Source organism: Eubalaena glacialis, chromosome 15 (genome assembly GCF_028564815.1).
Source record: "Eubalaena glacialis isolate mEubGla1 chromosome 15, mEubGla1.1.hap2.+ XY, whole genome shotgun sequence".
NCBI classification, from domain to species: domain Eukaryota; kingdom Metazoa; phylum Chordata; class Mammalia; order Artiodactyla; family Balaenidae; genus Eubalaena; species Eubalaena glacialis.
The window spans coordinates 26,925,875-26,944,422 of NC_083730.1; the positions used below are offsets into that span (position 1 = coordinate 26,925,875).

The following is an 18,548-nucleotide window of genomic DNA, read 5'->3' on the forward strand; positions in this document are numbered from 1 at the left end:
ATGTGATTGGTTGGGTTCAATATTTCGGCAGAGGCTCGGGTGTCTGTAAGGTAAAAGTGACAAAGTTACCCGATTGAGGTTATGACTCCACCAGCTTTGGGAAGCCACCGGCTTAGCGGCTTGTCGTGCAGACGAGCGAGGATGGGGCCTAAGAACAGCGCCTGAACAGTGCAGAAATGCAGGGGAAGGGAAGATAACTCAGCGATTGAGGGGCATCGTGCCAGGCACTTATGTTCTAGATTTCACAAGACCATTTAGAGCATGCATTATTAGCACCATTTTTAACGAAGACAGAACGACGGTTCCGGTTAAAGAAAAATACCTGGCATCCCCTTTCCCTGGCCCTACATCCCAGAAAAGATCTCAGCCCTGGGCTTATTTACATCTCGGACCCCGCCCCCGTTTACCACCACGAGGGCCCCGCCCACTCATTCGCAGAAGGGCGCGCCCAGTGTGGGTCCGGTACCCGAGCTTCTGCAGAACCCTCTTCTGCCCGTGGCTCGTCCCGTCCTCTGGGCATCCCCGGGGATGAGCACGTATCCACTCCCGGCTTGACTACTGAAGGTGGGCCAGGCGGCCCCCGACAGGCCCCACCCAGTGGCGCTGGCGAGAGACCGGGAGGGAGATCAGGGCCATGGTAGTGAGGGACGGGTGGTCGCTAGCGCAGCAGGTTACGTGCCTTCCCCTCCCCTTCCCAGAGCCTCTCGTGGGACCGCGCAGGAGACGAAGCCAACCCAAACCGCGGGCATCACACCCTGCCTACTCCTTCACCGCCCCGCCGCCCGCCGGCCACGCCTCGCCTCACGTTCTACGGGGGAGGCGGGACCAATCAGCGAGCGACGTCTCCCTTCCGATTCGAGGCCCCCGACGCGCGGCTCACACCCCGAGCACCCCGTGCGCTGATTGGCTGCACGCGCCGCCGGTCCGGCCGGGAGGGCGGGGCGGCCGAAGGGAAAGGAGGTGGGGAGGTAGTGGCCCGCGACTCTCTGAGCTCCGCTCGTGCCCCGGCCTTTCCCGGGCGCTCGGCCTCCTTCTTTCCCTCCTCCGTTCTCCTCGTCTTCCGTACGCGCCGAGCGCTGCGCTCGGCCGGCGTGCCTCGCGCCCTAACGGGCGGCCGGGGGCGCCAATCAGCGGGCGGCAGGGTGCCAGCCCCGGGGCTGCGCCGGCGAATCGGCGGGGCTCGCGGCCCGGGGTGGGAGGCGGGTCTACCGCTCGGCCGCGGCGGCGGAGGAGCAGCTCCCAGCCAGCAGCCAGCGAGCGCCGAGCGAGCCGCCCGGAGGTGGGTGCGCCGCGCCGCTGCGGCCGGCAGCGGAGGGCGCAGGGCGGAAGCGGAGGTGGGCCGGCGGGCGCAGCGGGGGAGGGCTCGGCCGTCCAGGCCGCCCGGGGTGGGGGCGAGGCGGGCGCGCGCCCGAGGGGAGGAGGGGCGGTGGCGGGACGCGCGTCCCCACCCCCTCCTTCCCGCGGGCGGCGGCCGGGCCCGCGCCCCCTCCTCGCGCGCTGGGGTCGACTGCCGGGCTCCGGCTGGGGGGCGGGGCGGGTGGCCTGGCGGCCGCGAGAGTGTTTTCAGTTCCGCCTCCAATCGCCCATTCCCCTCTCCCCTCCCAGCCCCTCATCCCATTCGGAAGAGGAAGGAACAAAAGGTCCCGGACCCCCGGCTCTGACGGGGCGGGACCCGGAGCCTCGGTCCAGGTAACGCCGCGGCGCCCGGCGGGCCCACGGGGCTGGGGTGTGTCAATGTGGGGCTCGGGTCGGTGAGGCTCGCCGCGTCACCTGGCCTCGGGGGCCGGGGGCTGGGGTGTGGCGAGGTCGGGGCCGCGGGGCGCCGGGCCCTCGGGGTGCGGGAGCGCAGGGCGGGGCAGCCGGAGGGACGGGGTTGGCAGCCGGAGGGACGGGGTCGGCAGATGGAGGGAAGGGGTCGGCAGCTGGAGGGAAGGGGTTGGCGCCCGGAGCTGCTGCCAGCCCGCGGCCCGGGGCGGGGGCCGGCTGTGGCCCGTCCCCTGCACCGCGAATACACTCGGTAGTTTGTGGTTGTGATTTGCAAAGCCCGGAGAGACAGAGCTCTGGTTTCGGGAGTTGTTGAGAAGCCGAGTTAGGAGCGTGCGATACTTTGCTTCCACTTTTTTTTTTTTTTTTTTTTTTGGTGCTGTAACCTTTGTTAACCATTCTGGTCTCGGGGTTCAGAGTCGCTTGAGTGTGCTCTCACACAAACACGCACACGGCTGATACTCTGTCCAGATCCTTCTCTACTCGCTTGTGAAAGTTGCTCTGTGAGCGGAGCCTATTTGTTTTTATCACACGCCTTTAGAGAGCACGCTGATTGATTTCACGTATTTCAAACTTGGTTTTCAAATCTGCAACTTTGTTTTGTTCTCTCCTGGGGGATACTGCCCTTGGGTTGAGTACTTTTGTCTTTTACTTACTTAACCCTTTTGTGGTTATGGTTTCCTTTTGATCCTAAACAAAAGAAAGACAGTACTTAGGTTGGTTTTGTTATTTCTGCCTCCTGACCCTTTAAAAGCTAAATGCTACCGGTTTGTTGTCAACTAAACCTTTATTTAAAAAGAAAAAAATTACCAGGTAAAACGAAAATGAAGTAGCATTTTCCATCTAAGTCCTGGCATGTTTGTTACAGTTTGGAGTATCCTAAATTTTGGTGTTTTAAACTTTTAAAACGACGCAGGTAAAGTAATTGTCAATAAATAAGTGATCACGCAAACTCCATTTTTCCAAAAATGATCCCTGAAATTTGAATTAATTTCCAGAATTCTGAATGATTGTTCCTTTTCTTCTGATTTCATGTGAATTGAACCTTCACCACTGAGTGTAAGGGTGCTTTCCTTGAGACTAATAAGATAATACATTTTCTATTATTCTGAAAATACATTAGCTATTTTTCTAGTTTTGATCCCCTTTAAAAAAAAAGTTTTCGTCACATACATGTGTAAGGTAAATAGTTAAATTAAATTTGGGAAGTTCTGATGTGAATAAGTGAAGCAAATATACACAGAGATGGGAGAAATAATGTAAAATGGATTTCATAAATGTATCATGGTTGGAGGATTTTTTTTTCATTTGCCTTAAAAAAAACCATACGGGGTATTGATAGAATTTTCTCCACCAAAAGGTCATTTAGAAAACATTTATATTAAATTTAGGAAGTAACACTGATTTTATTTTTAAAGTTCCTTAGTTTGTTTTTTTTTTGCCATAAAATTAGCTGTGGTAGTAAGTAAGAGTCGTTCAAGTCTATGGGCATACTAAGGTGATTACCCACTTACACTCTTAATGTTAAAATTGAGTTTAAAGTAGTTCATTGGTCTGTTTTAATTAATGTAATGTGATTGGTAACATCCATTTCTGGACTTGTTTTAGTAAGAAATTGCTGTTAGAACTTGGTTTTTATACTTTGTAGTTATACCTTGTACAGTGATTTCACATTATAGGTGTTCAACAAAGTTTGGTTTTTCAAGGTTGTAAGTTAACCTGTGCCTAGTCATAAATGGTCAGATCTCTACACACACAATCTGTAAGGTTCATGAAATAAGAATCTTGTAAGAAACTGTGCAGAGTAATTTCCTGTTGTTTGTGGCTTGTCAGGCTTGGTGTGTGCTTTAACTCTTGAGTAGGAATTTGGGGATAGTTTTGTATATTTCAGCAGAAATTCTCTTTAGTAAGAACAAAGGTTGTTTCTACTTCAAGATGGCAAAAGGTCCCCTTTTCATTTTCATATTGTAAATATTACAAACATGTTGCTAAAATTTTGTTACCTCACATTGGGGGAAAATCCGTGAGTGAAAAATAGTTTAGTTATGTAACCTGCTGATCAAAGACCTATTGAATTTTTACATTTTGCAAATATTTTCAGCTTTGGCTTTTCTAAAGGTGTGAAAGCACTCCTTATTCTTGTTTGGTTTTGATTTTGTTGGTTTTGTACTTTAGGACTTCTAAGGCCTCGTTTTGTAGCAGCTTTTTTATACAGGTGTTTTTGTAATGCATATAAAAGTCGTATTTAGTGCAGTCTGGCAGATGGAGTCTCATTCTTATTCTTGGGACAAGAGTCATTTTTAGATGATGGTGAGGGGCATGTCTTTTGATGGGAGTAGAGGAGCCGTTTTTATCTGTAAGAGGAAAGATGTTTTCCACTAAGTATTGTAAAGGTATGTCAGAAAATGTGAAATAAAAAGATTTCAAAACCAGTTCAGGAGAGGTTATGCATTTATTCAACAACTAACTTGTATTTATTGAACAGGTAACATTTATTTATTAAACAGTAAAACAGCCTTTTGCTGTGTGTCAGGCCCTGAACTAGGCAGTGAAGTAACAGGGAACAAGTGTATCCCTGTTCCTTAATGGGATTAGAAAAGTGGAAAATCTTCATATCTCCTTGTCCTGTCCTCCAGTGTTTAGAGTAGGAAAATCATGTTAATGTACAAATTCAGGACTGAGCCAATTCCTAAAGTATGCTTGCACGGCTTTCTTTTGAGTGTAGAGGACAGCACTAGGGAAGGTGTCACGTGTTAACTCATATTGTCACCGGGAACAGGTAGTGTATTTTTGGGGGGTGGGGGATCTTGTCACCATTTTTGCACAATCTCTACAAATTGAAGATATGACTAGTCTTTCAGAAATATATTTGTTGCTGAGCAGGTGAACACTTGTAGAGCTAAGCCTAATTTGGCCTTAGTTTGATTATCCATTGCCTTTTATAGAAACTGGTCAGGGAAAGAAAGCAAACCTGAATCGGTCAGGTTCTAATGAAAGTATCAGAAATAAAGTATAAAAGCAATTAGCTAAACCGAGAAAAAGGATTGGGCTGCAATCTTGTGTAGTGGAAAGGCCCTGGGTTTTGGCGTCAGAGAGACCTAGGCGTACAGTCAGTTTCTCAGTCACTGTATTGGGCAAATTACTTAACTCCTGAGCCTTGGTTTTCTGATTGAAAATGGAGGTAATAACACCTACCTCTTAAGGTTATTACATACAAAGAGTAAATGATTGTGATGAAGGTACCTAAGAACAGTGCCTCAGACTAAGGGTCTTCTCAGAAGATCTTTGTTCTCTTCTGGTTGTAGCTTTCACTTGTTTTCTAATTCAGATGATTTTCCTACACTCTTCTCCTTGATCTATTATAAAATACATTTGAGAAACAGACACTTAGCGAAAAGGCCTAAGGTAGGCAAATTGTCCAAGTCCATACCTTTCAGTTCTAGTCATAGGAGAGCCATTGTGACCCTTAATTAGAACCTGTTGGCATTTATTTCAAATGTTTCTAACAAGCAAAGTTATCTTGCTTCTAAACCCACAGTAGATTAGAGACAAGTAGATTGTGGGTCATGTGGGAGGTTGAGGGGAGTCTAGTGGGGGGTGGGGTAGGAGGATGGGGAACTGTTAGCCTACTGTCTATTTTAAGGAAACACAGATAACAGTCTGGTGAGGATAATGGAGATAATCTACAAGACACAAAAACGAATACTCAGAGCCTAACTAGCATGTCTGGAACCATTCAGTGCAGGACCAGACCTGAAAACATAGTAATGAAAGTTCATCAATTAGATTAAATCATATTTGGGAAAATCTATTTAAAGAGAGCGGTAATCTCCATAAAATACTTTAGATTGTCATTCAGGATGATTAACAAATGTTCTTAAAGGGGTAGAGCATGGTTCTAATGACTTATTTTATGACAGATCCAAAGTACCTGCTCTGACCAAGGTGCTTTTCATTTGTTTTGCCATTCAGAGTGCCGTGATTCCAGACTGAAAAATCTTTCATGCTAGGCCAGTAGTAAAGAAAGGTGATCTAAATGGTGTCGCACCCCAGGCCACACCTTTTCTTCGGAGTAAGTCAGTTTTTTGTCAGTCTGCAGGGGTGTCGTGTACAACTTTTCACTCAGGTTTTAGGATAAAGTATGCTAGAGATTTCTAGGACTGAACAAGTGTGGACAGTTGGCTAGTCTGTCTGTTGAGGGCTTCGTGCTTCTTATATGTGACTTCTATCCAATATTAGCCTTGGTAATTTTTTTGGATCCTCCTCTTTCCTATCTCAGGGTTACTTTCTAAACCATCTACTCCATCAAATATTAATTGGTCACCTTGTAATTTATAGCCTTAACTATTTGGAAAAAAAAAAAAGGGACTTTTTTTTTTTTAAACCAGTAGTACAAAAGTTATCCATCCTTTTTTGTTTAAAAATGCACAGTTTGAGGCTTATTGCTTATCTCTGATCAATTTTTTAAATTTATTTATTTCATTTTATTTATTTTTGGCTGTGTTGGGTCTTCTTTGCTGCGCACGGGCTTTCTCACGGGTTTAGTTGCTCCGCAGCATGTGGGAACTTCCCAGACCAGGGCTTGAACTTCACCGTGTTCCCTGCATTGGCAGGTGGATTCTTAACCATTGCCCCACCAGGGAAGCCCTCTCTGATCAATTTTGATCATTACTCCAGGTTGATATAATTGTGATGTGTTCAATTAGGACATATTTCAATGCTGATTATAGGTAAACATCTCAAGGATAGCTCTGAGCTTCAATTTCAGTAATTTCATGTAGGGAGAATGTAATTTTGCCAAGCCAGATGGATTTAGACCCTGCCTCTGGTTTGGCTAGTTAGCCAAAAATATTAAGGTAGTTAAGGTAATTGTGGCTCACATATGTGCCTTACATTCTAGAGTGTGTACGCGTTCCTCTTAGATATGTGAGCCACACTGACAGGACAGATGCCTGGTAATTTAGATCTTTAAGTTTGTGCTTTTAAGAAAACAGAAATCCTGAAGTGATTCATTCTCATTAAAATTTGTGAGTTTACTGTCAACTTGTCACGAATTCTTCCAGATAGTTCTGTAATTTTCAAAATCTCAGAATTACTTTGGCCTCAAGACTAGAACAGTGGAAAGTGAGTGCAGACTTTAGTTTTGATCTGTTCAGTACACATGTCCAGTTTGCATCTGAAAACCTGTAGTGCCCTACTGTGACCTCCCTTCTCTTTTGGCGGGAGGGCATAGCTTCAGGTTTAATGTATTCAGCTTGTGAGGAAGAATAACTGGGAGGAGCCACTGGAAGTTCATCAGATTTATTACCTTGAGTCTTTCAGTTCAAAAACTCGATCTGAGGAAGTAGCATAGTAAATCTGTGATCTTGTAGTTTGCCCATTGAAGATAAAGTACATTTGCATATGCTGCTTCAGCTTTTCCAAAAATTCTATAAAGAGATAATGGTTATGGACTTGTAAATATTAAGGTAATGCTCCGTCTTAATCATCTTTCATTATAAAATGTGGGGCGGTGAATCTGGTTTTCAAAGTTCACAGAATAAACTCCTGATAAATGGTGCAACAGAAGCTGGGCCCATGGGCTTTCTTCCTTGATTTGAATGAACTATGAAACTTTTTTGTTGACTAGAGGCGCTCTATCTATGGCAGTGAATGCAAATTTTTCATGTTTAGACCAACCTTTTACTTTGTAGACAGGTGGTTAGGCTGTAGTTCATGTAAGCCGGCCAATTAAACTTTTCTTTATAAAATGTTTTAAGTATCAGGAGGGTTCCCCTTTGGCCTGAGGTTTGTGCATTGGCCATTTTTGCTCTACACCCGTTTTCAAACAATGCACACACATACCTGTATGCACACAGCAGCAGCCAGAGAGAAGGCTCCTACCAGCAACAGCAACAGCATTATGCAGAATCTCAAAATGTAAGGAAAGTGACAGTTGCTGAAGCCCTGCCTGCTCAGTTTTCCTCTCATTCTTTGGCCCCCAGGAAGCCTTTGAAGCTCTAGAGGAGTAATAGATCGTAGAGAAGAAACTTTCTGTAGACCCACACCATTCAATATAGTAGACACCAGCCACATGTGGCTATTTAGCACTTGAAATATGGCTTCTGTGACTGAGGAAATGAATGTTGAATTTAATTTTAATTAATTTTAATTTAATAGAAAGTTGTGTTGGGCAGTGCTACTCTAGCCTTTGCTGTAATTGCACTTTTACACACTGAGGACTTGTACCCAATTGATGGTGTAAGTTGTTGCTTTAGCAGAAGGTCAATACAGACTCTGGGAGTTTGAAGAGAAATTGGAGTACTGAATATTTGTGCTGATTTGAGTCTGGGCTTGTGTAGTCTCTTAATAGTTGGATCCTTTTTCACAGTCCAGGGATGATAAACTAGTATGTAATTTTATGTTTACAAGCTGAATATAGACTTATGGATTCCACACAACTCATTAAAGGTGAAAGGAATGTAACTCAAGTAAAGAACAGATAGACTCTCTTTATACAGCAGTCCCCATATAATGGGGACTTTCACTGAAGTAATGACCTGCTTTTAGGGTTAAATTCAAGCTCTAACATTACGTTTTAACAGTCCATAAAACTGAACACATGAATGTTTTCTCTTTGCTTTTAAAAGGGACATTACCCATCGCTCTCCATGGGGCCAACTTAGGTTTCCAATTGGCAGTCTTTCCTTACTAGCGTACAACTTTGGAAAAAAAGCATAGTTACAGTGAGAATTGAGAAATCTGGGTTTTTTTTGGTTGTTGTTCTTAAAACTAGTTTTTACTTTTTTTTTTTTTTTTTTTAATGCTTTCTATTGTCCGAGTTTCTTTGACTAAAACAATTGTAAAAATCCAGGTCATTAGTAAACGTGTGATACATGTTTGAATGTGGATTGCCAAAAATCTAATAGTGATTTTATACTATTTCAGCAGGAACTTAGGTGTTCTTTATGAGGCAGCACCATCACATTTCAAGTATTTTATGTTGAAATATCTAACTTGATTTTCTTTTGAAATAAATATTTATATAGGTATTTGGAGGATATTTTGTATTTGCAATTTGAAGATATTTGAAATTTACATTTACTTTCTATACTTAATGACTTCCTTTGTTCTAAACTTGAACCTTGTGAAGTGTTTTTTGCCACTCTTTTTCATATTCGCCTTCCTGCTGCCCTTTTAGAAGTCATCACTGAATTCTGAACTGCCAAGTTTAGCAGTCTTTTCTCCATTATCATACTACTTTCTTCAGTGTTTGAATCATTGACTATACTCTTTATCTAGATTTCTAAAAAATCACACAAAGAGACATAGATTAGGCCCATTCCTCCTGCTACAAATGTTGGATAAAATGTAAAACATTTTTGGTCATATATATATATATAGCTGATCTAGAGAGGGAGGGGTGGGAGGGAGAGAAAAGTCCCCAGGTACCAGAAACTTAGAAAATCAGTTAGTGTCAAGGAAAAGCTGGCCTTGGGGAATTTATTAGATAATTCAGTAGCTGGGGCTGGGGTTGTAATGCCATTTGGGGAAAGGAGATAAAATTCTGGGAACTGTATACTAAAATATATATATCTATATCTCTGTTCCGATATCATTGAAACTTCTGTGGCCTCTGAGAAAAACAAGCCTCAAGCTTCTCTATGGAAAAACTAGAAAAACACTAGTTTGTAGTGTTTTTGTAGAGGGACTTAAATATCACATGAAGGCCAAGCAGGGTAAATAAAAAGCAGACACTAGCTAGATGTAGAATAGTGGGTTTTTTAAATAGGTAATACATTATTGTATTCAAATTCAAAATTCAAAATTCAAAAGATACAAAAGGATGTACAGTGAAAAGTCTCTTTGCCAGCCTGTCCCTGCCACCCAGTTGCCTTTCCAAAGGCAAGTAGCATTACTAGGTTTTCTTGTATTGCTCCAGAGATTTTATGCATATGTGAGCAACTTTGTGCATATATTACCTTTTAGTACAAAAACTGGTCCTGTATTTTGCTTAATAATGCATCTTGTAGATTATTCCGTGTCAGTACATCATGAATACTTTTTAACTTTTTCTTTTGGTTGCACAGTATTCTTCTGTATGGGTGTCTATATTTCATCAGTCCTCTGTTGATGGACATTTATTTCCAGTCTTGTGGTATTAAAAATAGTGCTGTAATAAATAACTTTGTTTATACATCATTATACACATACATAGGATAGATTTCTAGAAGTAGGTCAGAGGATATCTACATTTGTATTATTTATTTTAGGGAATGTACTTTATTCATTTTTTGAATAGGTAGTAAGAGCACATGGCAAGATTCAAAAGGGACAAAATAGTAAATAATGAAAGTAACTCTCCCTCAGATCTCTTAACTCCTGCTACCCAGTTCCATATCCTTCTAGAGCTGCTCTGTTCAATAGATAGCCACTAGCCACATGTGGCTCTTGAACACTTGAGCTGTAGCTAGTCCAAATTGAGATGGGCTGCATTTGTAAAATACACACTAGATTTTTAATACTTAGTTAAAAAATAGAGTGTAAAATATTTCCATTTTTAATACTGATTACACATTGAAATAATATTTTAGAGATATAGTAGGGTATATTAATACAATTATTAAATTATTAAAATGATTACTTTTAACTATTTTTACTTTTTTAATGTAGCTAATAGAAAATTTACAATTACATGTGTGGTTTGCATTCTATTTCCATTGAATGGCTCTGGCTTAAAGAAATTCCATATATATATAAGCAAGTCTGAATGCATGAGAATTCCTATCAGGCCGGGTTTTTTTTCCTTTGCATTATAATCTGTAGCATCAGAAATCTCGAAGTTGGTTAAAACATACCAGGCGGTTCTTTCCTGTCACATTTACTCTCAACATTTACCATGATCATAGTGGGTCTCATCAGTGAAAGTCATGCTTCCATTGACTTTTACGATGTTTGTCTACTTTAGAGAGAAGGCTGATATTACTTTTTTTTTTTTAATTAATTAACTTATTTATCTTTGGCTGCGTTGGGTCTTCGTTGCTGTGCGTGGGCTTTCTCTAGTTGCGGCGAGCGGGGACTACTCTTTGCGGTGCGCGGACTTCTCTTGTTACGGAACACGGGCTCTAGGCGCGCGGGCTTCAGTAGTTGCAGCGTGTGGGCTCATTAGTTGTGGCTCGCAGGCTCTAGAGTGCAGGCTCAGTAGTTGTGGAGCACGGGCTTAGTTGCTCCGCGGCATGTGGGATCTTCCCGGAACAGGGATTGAACCCATGTCCCCTGCATTGGCAGGCAGATTCTTAACCACTGTGCCACCAGGGAAGTCCTCTGATATTACTTTTGCTACATGTTTTTGAACCTGCTCCAGTCTGCACTGGTTGCCTACACCTAGTACACAGCAGTTGTCCTCGGATCCCCCTTCACTGTCATTTTATGGGGTTCACTGTCATGGGGTTCACTGTCATTTTATGGGGTTCCTTAGCCTTTCTCCTTTGTTAGATCTCCTATTCTTTTGCTCTCCTTTCTTTTGATGAAACATATCCTTCAGGACTTCCTTTGAGAGAGAGTGTGTGTGGAAAATATTTGGAGATGTTACATGTCTGAAAATACCTTTATTCGATCCTGGGTGGGTAATAGAATTCTAGGTTAAAAATAATTGTTTTTCAGAATCATGAGGGCATTGCTCTGTTGACTTCAGTTAGTGTTACTGTTGCGAAAATCAAATCCATTCTGATTCTTTTCTGTATGACCTTTCAAAAACTTTATCCCTGGAGACTTTTGGCTCTTCTTAGCATTCAGAAGTTTCATAGCCACCAACCTTGATGTGAATGTGTTTCATCCATTGTCTTGGGGTCTTGATGGGCCTTTTCAATCTGGAAACTCCCATCGAAAGATTTTCTTGATTTATTTGATATATTTCTTGATTTCTTTGACTGATAACCCCCTCCCCCCCCAATCATCTCTGATGTCTTTCTGGAAGTTCTGTTTGGACATTGGACCTCCTGAACTGGTCTTCTAATTTTCTTCATTTTTCTCCACTATTTTTCATCTTTCTTCTTATTCTGCTTTCTGGGAGATTTCCTATACTGTATCTTCCCACACTTCTGTTGTCCCCCTGCCGCCCCCCCCCCTCCGTTTCTGCCATCAAGTCATCCAAGAGCTCTTCTTTTACACTTTGAATGTTCCCTTTGTAAAGTATGTTTCCTTTGTAAAACATGCTGCTCTTGCTTCAGGGTTGCTATATCCTCTCTTGTTTTTCTGGGTATAATGACGATTTTGACGATGTTTTCTTTCTCTGTATAGTCTCAAACTTCTTGAAAGTTGCATTTTTCTGTTTCTGCTTGCATTTTTCCTCACATAAAGCAAGTAATCGTCGATTAAGAAGGTGGGGTCTAAAAAGCCGATTGGAAACTAAGCATGTGGGTCTTCTTTCAGTTTCACTGTAGAGTGATCTGAGTGGACCGTTTGTTGGTAAACTCTCAATATTAGTATCTGTATGTTTTTCCTCCTGGGTTGGTCAGGTAACCTGGAGAGGAGTCTTGATCTGACTAAATGGGTAAAGGTCTGGCTGCTAGTATCTTGGGAGCCAGAACTCAGTGGAGGAAGGGGTTGGGGAGTGTCTGCTTTTGGCATGCTTATGTTCATTTACTCCCTCTCTTCTCCTAATGGGACCCAGGCCATCTCCTAGTACAGGCAGACTGTTTTACTCTCTGCCAAGAATAAACGTTTAGTCTTCTGGAGAGGGAGAGGAGCAGTTACCCAGTGGCATAGAGTGGGGAAGTGGAGCTAAGTATCTGATTGCTTCTCAAATATCCCTCACCCAGTCCTGCCTATTTTATCTCCTTCCTCCTTCTGGCCCTCAGTTCCTGCTATGACTGGTGGTGTCTGCTACTTAGCCTTTTGAGAATTCTGCTGTGTAGATCAGGATGTTTCTCCACAGGTAGCCTAGAGTTAGTAAGTAGTCTCTGATCTGTTCACAGTTATTACTCATCCATCCATTTTCCAGTTATCAAAATTTTGCTTGTTTTTGTCTTACTCTTCTCCCTATCTTCATGAAATTGTCTTTTCTTTTTTATTTTTAAATTCCTTTATTGTGTGTTGAGTTTGTTTTTGTTTGCTGTCTTCACCTGCAACCCACTAATTAAAGTTTTCCATTAAAAATTTTTAAGGATAACCCTCTGAAAGAATTGGATTAGAATGTATAACTCCAAATCAGTGGGGATGAGGTGGTGGAAATAAAGAATATGTGATCATTCAACTAGAAGGCAGGAAAGGAGAAAAAAGAAGCAAAGAAATTGCTTAGGAATTAGAAAACAAAATAAGATGATAGAAAATAAGCTTAAATGTCTCCATAAACCAATACATAATTTCAGATTAAGCTTGCTGGTTAATGGAGAATGAAAAATTAAAAATTAACTAAATGCTTTTTATTAGTAGATACACTTGAAACTATGATGACGCAGTTTTAAAGTAAAGGAAAAAGATGCAAAAAGATGCACTAGGCATAAACTCCATTTGGGCTGCTGTAACAGAATTCCATAGACCGGGTGCCTTATAAACAATAGAAATCTATTTCTCACAATTCTGGAGGCTGGGAATTCCAAGTTCAAGGTGCCAGTAGATTTGGTGTCTGGTGAGGGCTCACTTCCTACTTCATAGACAGCTGTCTTTGCTGTAACCTCATATGGCAGAAGGGGGCAAGGGAATTCCCTGGGGTCTCTTTTATAAGGGCATTAATCCCATTCATGAGGGCTCCACTCTCATGACCTAATCACTTCCCAAAGGCCCCACCCCCAGATATGATCACATTGGGAATTAGGTTTCAACATGTGAATTTGGGTGCAGGGCAGGGCAGGTGTGGTAGGGACAGTCTATAGCAGTCTATACAGTAACATTAGCAGAATTACAAGGATAAGTCAACAAATGTGTAATAATCATTGTAGGAGATTTTAACATACCTCACAGTAATTTAAGAAAAGATAGGTAAAAAATAAGGTTATACAGCACTGGAAATGTGCAATTAGCAAGCATGCAACAATTACAATTATACTCTTTTCCGGTACACATGGAATTATACAAAACTTGGTTATGTACTAGACCTCAGAGCAAATGTTGACAAATTCCTAAGAGTTTGTACCTTAAAAATCACGTCCTTGGACCCTAGTGCAGTTAAGTTAGAAACATAACAGGAGGATAGCAACAACAGCTCCCAAATCCATAGTTGTATGCTGAAAAAACATACTTCTAAATTTAAGAGCAACTCATAAAAATTAGAAAATGTTTAGGATGATGAAAATACTGTCAAAACTGGGATACAACAAAAGTTCATTTGTCTATCTGGGAAACTTACAACCTTAAATGTGTATTAAAGAATTAAGAATGTTTACTTAGTAAAGAAAAATAAGTTAACTATACAATGTAATGAGTTAGAAAAAGGAAGGAAATAAAGTTGAGAAATATTAATAGGGGAAAAATAGATGTAACTGGAACAACTAAACCTAAGGTGCTAAGTTGAAAAGACTAAGTTTGATAGAGGAGGAAAAGAAGGCACAAATGTGTTAGAAATGAAAAAGGGTTAGGACTGCGGCCAAATTGAGATTTCAAAACTAAGAACACTGAGCAGCTTTTTGCTTTCAGATTGGAAAACAGGTAGAATGGAAATTTCTAGCAAAGTAAATTACCAAAATTGGCTTAAGAATAAGAAACTTGATTAAACTTGATTAGATTATAATGTTAAAATTTAAATTCATAGTTAGATATTACACCAAAATGAAATTAAATAAAAATCCCCAAACAAAAAACCCAAACCCCAAGTGAAAATTCCAGATGGGCAAGTTCTATAAAACTTATGAAGAACCAGTAATTCCAGTGTTATACAAAATGTCATAGAAAAAATCATTTTGCTAGGCAACTGTAATCTTGATACCCTCCCAGCCATTGAGACAAGTGTAGTACCAGAAGGGAAACATGTAGGCTACATCTCACTAATGAACATGGCAATAAAATTTTAGGTAAAAATGTTAGTATTTGCTCAAAACAAAAAAAACGCTGTGACTATTTAGGGTTTGTCTCAGGAATGTAAAAATGATTAAACATTAGAAAACCTGTAAATGAAATTCATCACATTAACACATCAAAAGAGAAAAGCCGTATGATAATCTCAGTGGGTGAAGGAAAGCATATGATAAAATTCAGTACTTATTCTTGACAAAAATTCTTAGAAAATTAGGAATTAGGGAACTTGCCTAATTTGAGTAAATGGTGTTGGTTTAAAAAATAGAAGTGTACCTATGGCGTGATTCCAACTATATGAATTTCCAGAACAGGTAAAATTACTTTGATAGAAATCATGGGTGTGAAGGGTAGATTGACTCAAAAGGGACCCAAGGAATCTTTTTGAGATGATGAAAATATTCTGTATCTTGACTGGGATGGTGGTTATATGGAGGTTTATATTTACCAGGACTCACTGAATTATATGTTTAACATCTGTGCATTTTATTGTATGTAAGCTGTGCCTCAATAAAGTTGACTTTAAAAAGAATACAGTTGACTCTTGAACTGCATGGGTTTGAACTGTCTGTGCCAGTCCACTTCTATGTGGATTTTTTTTTTTCAATAACTATGTACTACACTATTCATGGTTGGTTGAATCTTCACGTGCAGAACTGATACAGAGGGCTAACTGTAAAGTTATATGCGAATTTTTGACTGCATGGGGGGGTCAGCACCTCGAACCTCCTCATTGTTCAAGGGTCAACTGTATATAAAAACCAGTGCATTACTATATGCCAGCAAGAAACAAAATCTAAATTTTAAAAAGCCACCCTTTAAAATGGCAACACAAACTACAAAATACCTAGGAAAAAATAAAAACACGTGGGACCTTAATGGAAAAAATTATAAGACCCATATAATATTCAATTATAAGAAGATATACTTGTGTTTATGAATAGAAGACAGTATCGTGTCAGTTTTCCTCCACTTATTTATAAATTGTGTCATTCCAATTAAAATCACAGGTGAAAGAGAATTCACTTTATCAGATTTCAAGACATATTGTATAGCTTTAATGGTTAAGACATGATGGTATTTGTCTCAGATATAGACTAATGGAAGGAAAGAAAAAAAGCCTAGAAACACAGATAGCATTTGTAATCACTAGGGAAAAGATTCCGTATATGGTGCTGGTGTACTTGATTATTTCTGTTGAGAAGGGGAAGATGCCTACCTCACACCATACACACAAAAAAATTACAAGTGTGAAAAGCAAAACTTTACACTTTGACTTTTAAAAGGTGACAGCATATGGAAGGATCTTTAAGAAGGTACAAATATATACATATGATTTAAAATACTGATAAATTTGAGCACATTAAAGTGAGCTACTTAAGTATAAAAAAGGCCATCAAAAGTCACTTGCTAGGTGAAGATACATGTGACATGTGTAATTAACAAAAGATGATTATCCAGAATATATAAATAATTCCTGTGAATTAAGAAAAAGATGGTGAATGTGAACAAATGATTCAAAGGAATAGGATCCTGAAAAGTCAGTAAATATGAAAATATTCTCAAACTTCTTAGTAGTTGGGGAAGTGCTAAACATCGACAGCCCTCTGTGTTGCACCCCATCCTTTTGACAAAAGTTTGAGGGACCAAATAATGTGTTAGTGATACTGGGTAAAATAGGAACTCATATTTCCGTGGTGGGAATGACAATTAGTGTAACCATGTTGATAGTATTTGGTAAAGTTGTATATGTGCATGTCCTACTATGCAGCATTCCAACTCCTTGGTATCCTAAGGCAGTGGTTTTCATATGTTTTTTTACAAACCTATGGTGGGAAATATGTTTTACATGAGACACAGACTGAATTAAAATTTTTGAAATAATTGAATATGCTCTGTTTTCTACTGTATTCTGTTTTCTATTTTTTTTTCTTTTCTGTTCTTCTAAAAAAGATATTTCTCAGGATCAACTAAGTTGATTCATATTCATTAATGGTTCTCAACCCTCAATTTAGAGAAATGGCAGAGGATAACATATGGTAAAATGTCTCTTTTAAGAGTGTATGTGTGTGTGTATGTGTGAGGTTGCAGTGTAAAATTGTATTTCTCGCTGTGGGGCTTCTTTTTTGATCAAGAAGTTCAGAAGTTTCTGTCCTTAAAGAGCTCTCATATACGAATGAGAAGATATATGCCAGACTACTCATGGCAGCTTGTGAGAGTGGAAAATTGGAAACTAAAAGGAGACTAGACAGTGAACTGTGATAGAGTCATATAATGGAGTGGTATATGACAGCTTAATGAATGCATTAGAGTTGAGGATTATATACTTATAATATATGCTGTATTATAACTATCAGCATGGATAGTTATAATACTGAGTGAAAACAAAGTTACATGAGCAGTGTTTAAAAGTTTGACACAAATTTATAAAATGTGCAAAACTTTATTGTATGGATACCATATGTATCAAAACCCTTTAATGACCATGGGGGAAAGTCAAGATAGTGACTCTCTCTGAGAAACAAGAGGGAGGAGAGGGGGATCATAAAGGTGTTCATAGGGGACTTCAGCTATATCCATCTATCATGTCTTATTTCTTATATCTGATCAAATACTGCAAAATGCTGAGAGTTGACAGAGCTGGATGGGAGATCCAAGGGTGTTTCAATATATTGATTTTTTTGTATGACTGAAATATTTATTTTTTTTTAAATAAACGTTCCAGCCACGATAAAACCCAAGATGGAGGAATAAGCAAATTTAATGAGATGTGCAGAAAATTAGACAACTTATTGATGGGTATTAAGTCCAAAATAAATGCAAATATCTCATTTTCATACATAGGAATACTCAATATCATAAATTAATATAAATTCATCGCACTTCCAAAGTGCTATAAGGTTTTGGTGGAATTTGACAAGCTCAGATTAAAATAACTAACATAAATTTGAAAAATGAGGGAGGGCTCACCTTGTAGGTATCAAAACTTGCTTGAAAGCAGTAGTAGTAATAATAGTGTAGATATGAACAAGCATACCAATGAACAGAATATAAAGTCCACAATCAGACATTTATTATAGGGATTTGGTATGTGACAGGAGTGGCATTTTGAATTAGTAAAGAAAAGATAAGCTGTTTAATAAATGGTGCTGATAAAATAGGCTGTCCTTACAGGAGATATTTAGATTGCCATCTCAACCCTTAAAAAGAAATTCCTGATAAGTTAGACACCTAAATGTGAAAGGCAAATCTAAAATATCTACAAGAATATCTAGAGGGGGCAATATCTTTATAAAATCAGGGTATTTCTTTGTGTCTCAGATTCCTTACTGGTAAATAATAGTACCTACTCCACTGGATTCTTATGAGAATTTAATAAGTTAATGCTTACCAGACTATTACACTAACATGTCATTGAGTAAGCACTCAATAAATATTTCCTACTGTATTTGGGTGCAGAAAGGGATTTTTTTAAAAAGAAGCAAAGTTGTGTCATAAAAGATTTTAGATTAAAATATAAATTTGTATATACTAAAAGACAGTGTAAGAAAATGAAAACATTCTAAGGATTTGGAGTTTTTTTTGTAATACATATTCAGTGATAGGGTTTATATCAGAATAAAAACAGTACGCAAAGAACAGCAAGTTGAAGACTCTGCAAAGAAAATGAACCGTAGTTTAATAAGACATGTAGAGAATGCTATTTGCAAAACTATTTTACAATTATTAATAACTTGAAGGTTTTATTTGCTAGTTCAGGATAATCAGGCCTCTTACTTAACTGAAACTTTCCGGTG

The 18,548-nt window shown here is 39.9% G+C and overlaps 1 protein-coding gene across 2 annotated transcripts in view; it reads left to right on the forward strand.

Annotated features, from left to right (window-relative positions):
• Window positions 1-946: 946 nt before the first annotated feature.
• Window positions 947-18,548, forward strand: part of SMAD2 (SMAD family member 2) — a 95,852-nt gene continuing 78,250 nt past the window's right edge. The window contains exons 1-2 of one of the 2 annotated variants that reach the window (XM_061170346.1): window positions 947-1,334; window positions 1,606-1,689. The gene's annotated coding sequence lies outside the window, so the exon portion shown is untranslated. The remainder of the gene's footprint in view (window positions 1,335-1,605; window positions 1,690-18,548) is intronic. The other variant, XM_061170345.1, reaches the window with a different exon arrangement.